General features: G+C 38.5%; 1 long non-coding RNA gene across 1 annotated transcript in view; it reads right to left on the reverse strand.

Annotated features, from left to right (window-relative positions):
• LOC138363875 (uncharacterized) overlaps positions 1-4,908 on the reverse strand; it is a 90,107-nt gene extending 85,199 nt beyond the window's left edge. Inside the window, exon 1 of the long non-coding RNA XR_011228208.1 lies at positions 4,775-4,908. This is a non-coding gene — a long non-coding RNA (uncharacterized lncRNA). The remainder of the gene's footprint in view (positions 1-4,774) is intronic.
• Between the last annotated feature and the right edge of the window lie 1,092 nt (positions 4,909-6,000).

The raw sequence follows: 6,000 nt of genomic DNA on the forward strand, positions 1-6,000 counted from the left end.
AGTGGGAAGAAATAATTGCTGCAAGAATGTGTGTTCTCAGAGCTAATTAGGGTAACTAAAATACTTATTTCCTAAATAAATACTTTAATTGTAAATATTTGAAAATATATGGTATGTTTCAGAATTTCTGACGATATAAAACATATTGTGGTTTATAATTAAGTTCTTAATAGTGATCCTATCCTGCTTAATAATTTACATAATATCTACTTCTGTTTTGTGTATTAAAATGACTACTTTTTATGTTAATTTCTTTCTGTAAATGATGATGATGATGATAAAGTTCAGTAAATGTAAGTAAGAACATAAGAATGAAGGTAACTGCAAAAGACTTATTGGCCCATACGAGGCAGCTCCTCGTATGGAGCTGCCTTTGATAAGTAATTACCAAAGAAGGCACCAAGCCGGGAAGGCTGTGTAGCACAATCAAATAAGTCAACTGCTCCTGAAGAGGACGGTATTACTTACAGTTTACTGAGATTAGTCTCACAAGTACCAGGTAATCCACTTTTAGTGTTTTACAGAATGAGTTTAAGTGAAGGAGTATTACCTGATGATTGGACAGTGTCATTGTTCCCATCCCCAAAGCACACTCAGATAATTATACCCATATCTCTAACTTAATTTTGTCTATTAGCACAGTTTTCGGCATGAGTGCATTTTGGTTCTACAAGGTAGCCAACTCCATCAAAATATTAAATATGTACCCAACTCAATTAACGATTAATCAACCAATTACTCCATGGGATAACTTGGATCTAGCAGTTGATTTTGAAAATGCACCCTAGAAAGATAATGTACACTCTACATTATTAAAAAAGTTAACACTGTGAAGCATCACTGAAAGTACTCAGAGTATGGGTAACGATGTGTATCAGTGCTATACCGACGGTTCTGTAGAAGAAGGTGGACGATGTACCGGATGCGCATGTAATATATTTGAACAATCTTCTCTCGTACATACATGAATGAAGCGCGTCAATGATTGGGCAAGTACAACTCAAACCGAACTTGCAGGCATATACCTTGCCACTGAATTTTTAAAACACAAAGGCAGTGGACTTATATACTGTGATTCGCAGAGTGCACTCCTGGTATTGAATTATATTGGTATTGAACGCACATAGTAGTGACACCCAGAAAATAGTCAGTGATATTCGAATGAATATTTTAGCTGCCAAAGAAAAGAGATTTGAAATTAAATTCCTATGGATACCATCACATGTTGGCATCTCAAGGCATGACACTGTTGATATGCTTGCAAAGACAGCCTGTAGAAAACCAGTGGTAGAAATTTATATGGGTGTTTCATTAGCAGTGACAAAGAGAATACTTAAGCAAACATCTAATGAAAATCTCACCGACCTAACAAATACACAAAGGCCTGAAAGTTGTAGCATTAAATATTATGATAGATATCGTGCGGAGACATTCACATACAGGATTAATGGAACAAGAACCCAGCAATGTGATGTTATAGTGGCCATAATACGCTTGGGATATAGACGTATCTGGCAGCTTTCTCAAAACCCAAATGTCGAGTACACAATGTGTCAACTTTGTGAAAGAGAAAATATGCACTCCCTTGAACATTATATTGTAGAATGTCCCATACTGACTGACTTTCGCCCTCCTGGGCTAAGGTATGCTGAACTGTGTAATTACTATTTGAGTACTGGAACACTTGATGATATATTGAACTTGTACCCTAGATTGACCATGTAACGTATCAATTATACAATGAATGTATGTGATGTAACTCTATAACCTGAGCTTGTGAAAGCACCTTAATCACCTTCAGTGATTAAGTGCTTAATTGCACACTAGTTTATCAGTTATCTCACCTTGTCAGAGTAAAAAGAGACAAATATATGTGTATGTGTGTATATATGTATGTATATATATGTTTATGTACGCATACAGCTGTGTGTGTATATGTATGTGTATAAAGTATATGTGGAAGCTGGTCAGAATTCAATTTCACCTTTGTAAATGCACGTTAATGACACTATGTAAAAGACACATCGAACACTTTATGTAGGGCATACATAAATCTGTGTATTTATGTATTTACGTATGTAGCTTAGCCTAGCATTTTAAAAACACTACAATCACCTTCTGTGGTTGATTGTTCAATAAATCCCTGAACTATATGTTTAACAAATCTCTAACCCTATCAATGGAGTTAGTTAGTTTAGTTCTTATATTATGCACCCTATACCCATCTTGTGGGCGGTAGTGGAAAGGGTTAGAGTCCATGGCGGACTGAAGAAAATGTATATATGCTAGTTAGCATTGTTAATGTGCGGCCACGTCTGTGGTAGAAAAAATTACAAAAAATCAAATAAAGGTATTATTGAAACTTTATAGGAAAACATTAAATCCTAAATATATCTTTAATATTATACTTGAAATATTGTATACTTTGCTCTCTCCATCGTACTTCTGCACCTGCTAGCAAGTGGTTCGGTGCAGTGTGCAGGTGATGTTCATTACTGGGTGAGCTGGCAGGTGGTGCTCACCTGCCAGCTCACCCAACGAAAATTTGGTTTTTAATACACTTACACATTTATTGGGTCTTTCCTTCACCTTCATTCAAGCACTAGGGTATTACAGTAAGTGTTTTAATTATAATATTTATTAACGTTATTATTTTTAATTTTTATTATTATTAGTATTATTATTAACAGGAGAGGAGTGTGTGTGTGTGTGGAGGGGGGGGGGTATAATGGTACACATGTCCACATCCCAATGCCCGCCCTTCCAGGACTGGGGGTGCGGGGGTGTACAATAAACTATACCCACCTCCGGCGGCAGCTTGTCGAAGGCGGAAGTATAGCCTAGACAATTTGTCATGATAATTAGTGATGACTCTTATTTTGATTATGGGTCCGTAATCCAGTTAAGCTTTTATTCTTAATTTGTATTACAATGCTGGTAAAATACACTTCTTGATGAGTATGGAGTACAAATGAACTCATTGTGTACCCAAGTTCAAGTTCAAGTATGTTTATTGAGATAAGCAATAAATACATCTCAAAGGGATAGAGTAGCTTAGGCTATTTCAACCCCCCTCTAATTCAAGTCCCTCAAGGGGCGCACAAATACTGTGACTACAAATAGACAAATAACATTACAAGAATCCAAACAAGAATTGTGTACCCTATACTCACAGGATGAATATAGGGTACACAATAAACTACCACTCACATCATGGGTATGGGTTGCACAAGAAACTATCGCGCAGAGGATGAATATGGAGAGCAAAGTAAACAAAGATTCACACGATGAGAAAGGGTTGCGCAATGTCCTATGACTCACAGAATGAGTATTAGCTGCACAATAAATTACGGGTCACAGGATGAGTATGGGTTGCACAAACTACTGGTAACAAGATGAGTATGGGGTGCACAATAAATTACCGCACAGAGGATGAGTATAGGGTGCACAAACTGGTTGGGTAAATGGAAATGGTTGGGTACATTTCCTTTCACCTAATGCGACTATTCATGTGTCCGGACACCGGCGATTGTGTGGTATTGGCTATTTATTTAACCATAACTTTGCATTCATTTAATAATTATATTAAGATATGTTTTCCTTGAAATGTAGTTACATTATCGTCTACATTGCTTTATTCTGACATAAAGACCTATGGCGTTACTTTGCATATATGCAAAGTAATTATAAAATTGATTGGCTTGTGTGGAGGCCTTCACACTCCCTGAGCGAGCCATCAAGTAACTATAAAAAGGCATATATCTTAACTTTCAATTCAGTTATATTTATGCCAAAGTATTAACATGCAGCTTATATTTATGTCTTTATGATGACATAGAAAACTTTGTTTATTACAATATCTAGATTAAATTAACATTGATCTTCGGAAGGTCATAGTTCCCATATCAGTAAGGAGAGCGTCGGCCATGAAGCCATGTTTAAAGTATGAATATTTTTCCTCTCTAATAAGGTATAATCTCTGTGATTGATTCACAAAAACTATTTTATATCTGCCTTTCTGATAACATATACAAATATAATCTTTATTTGTGAATATTTGTTAATTAAGCAATATATCAGAGGGCGTGTAGGGTTCGGTGTTCAATGAACGAAAAGGACTGGATCACTGTGTACAGGAGGCTGATATGGCAGCAAACACTCTACTGGCGACCATATATCTTGGATAAGTCGCTCCACACAATTGTCGCTTGGACGGTCGACTTCCTATGGCGTCACCGCTGACATATTTACGTCTAATTTCGTTATGAAATTAGATTATTTCAGAGTAAAAATAGGTTTGATCATGTTCTACGTGTAGCACCAACATTTTAGTAAGTAAATATACCATATTCATTACTTACGTAATGCTAGGAGGATTTGGGTACTTTTGGGTCGATTTGGGTAATTCTATGGACCGCACCACCACTGCTCCTCACCTCTCAATACACCACCACTGCCTCTCACCTCTCAATACACCACCACTGCTCCTCACCTCTCAATACACCACCACTGCCCCTCACCTCTCAATACACCACCACTGCCCCTCACCTCTCAATACACCACCACTGCTCCTCACCTCTCAATACACCACCACTGCCCCTCACCTCTCAATACACCACCACTGCTCCTCACCTCTCAATACACCACCACTGCTCCTCACCTCTCAATACACCACCACTGCTCCTCACCTCTCAATACACCACCACTGCTCCTCACCTCTTTATACACCAGCACCAGAATCTAATAATATAATAAAATATAAGTGTTTACTTACGATATTTGCATGATTGCATGAAGCGTTTGTCCTCTCGCTGACTGCGCGGGCCACGGACCACAAAATGGCCGCTCTGTTGATGTGGATGTTCCGAACCATAATGGAAACTGACCCAAGTATAGGATGGGTTAGCCCAAGTATCGCGTTTTCAAAAGGGTCGCCCGTGTTGGAAAAGACGAACGCTGAAAGAATATTGTTGAAAACATCTTGATAACTGATTAAACCAAAATTATTTATTAGTCAGAAGAAAGACAGAAACGCGATCTATATGTAAAACCTCTACCAGACAAATATTTTAAGTAAAACCGAAGATATTTGTAGTTGTATAAAAGTGACAATTTTCATCGCTCGTCGAGCTCGAAAACCACAGCATTCATCTCAGAACCATGCCTATTTCACGCAGATTCCTTAATAAACGTAAGAGTTTTATATGTCACAAACAAGACAGATATATAAGCTTCGTTCTAAATACCTTACCATGCGCATATTTAAATTTAAAGCGAAGATACGTGTACCTTTATAATAGCCGAGCTCCGACTCCGGACAGATCGATCGACGGAGCAACTCTCTCTCAGAACAATGTTTATTTCACGTGAATTCGTTAATAAACATATATGTTTTATATGTCTCAAGAAAGGCAGACATATAAGCATCACTTTAAACACCTTACCATACACATATTTAAAGTTCTAATGAAGATACATGTATTTTAAAAATTACGGAGCTCCGACCCCGTACAGACTGAACGACAGAGCAACTCTCTCAGATCAATGTTTATTTCACGTAAATTCCAGATCTCCAGTATCATCTATTGATACTGGTGATGGCTCAAAAGGGCCACCACTTACGAGCTACTCATGCCCGTGCCACCTTTTGGGTGGCTTCATGTTCATCTTAACACATTCACTCGGGAGACATCTCCCGTCACGCAGGGTGCAGTCGCACCTCCACAGATCTCCAGTATCATCTATTGATACTGGTAATGGCTCAAAAGGGCCACCTCTTACGGGCTATTCATGCCCGTGTCACCTATTGGGTGGCTTAATCTTCATCAATCAATCAATCTTCCTCCACGGGAGGCATCTCCCGTCACGCAGGGTGCAGTCGCACCTCCACAGATCTCCAGTATCATCTCTTGATACTGGTAATGGCTCAAAAGGGCCACCACTTACGGGCTATTCATGCCCGTGCCACCTTTTGGGTGGCTTAATCTCCATCAATCAATC

Source organism: Procambarus clarkii, chromosome 12 (genome assembly GCF_040958095.1).
Source record: "Procambarus clarkii isolate CNS0578487 chromosome 12, FALCON_Pclarkii_2.0, whole genome shotgun sequence".
NCBI lineage: Eukaryota > Metazoa > Arthropoda > Malacostraca > Decapoda > Cambaridae > Procambarus > Procambarus clarkii.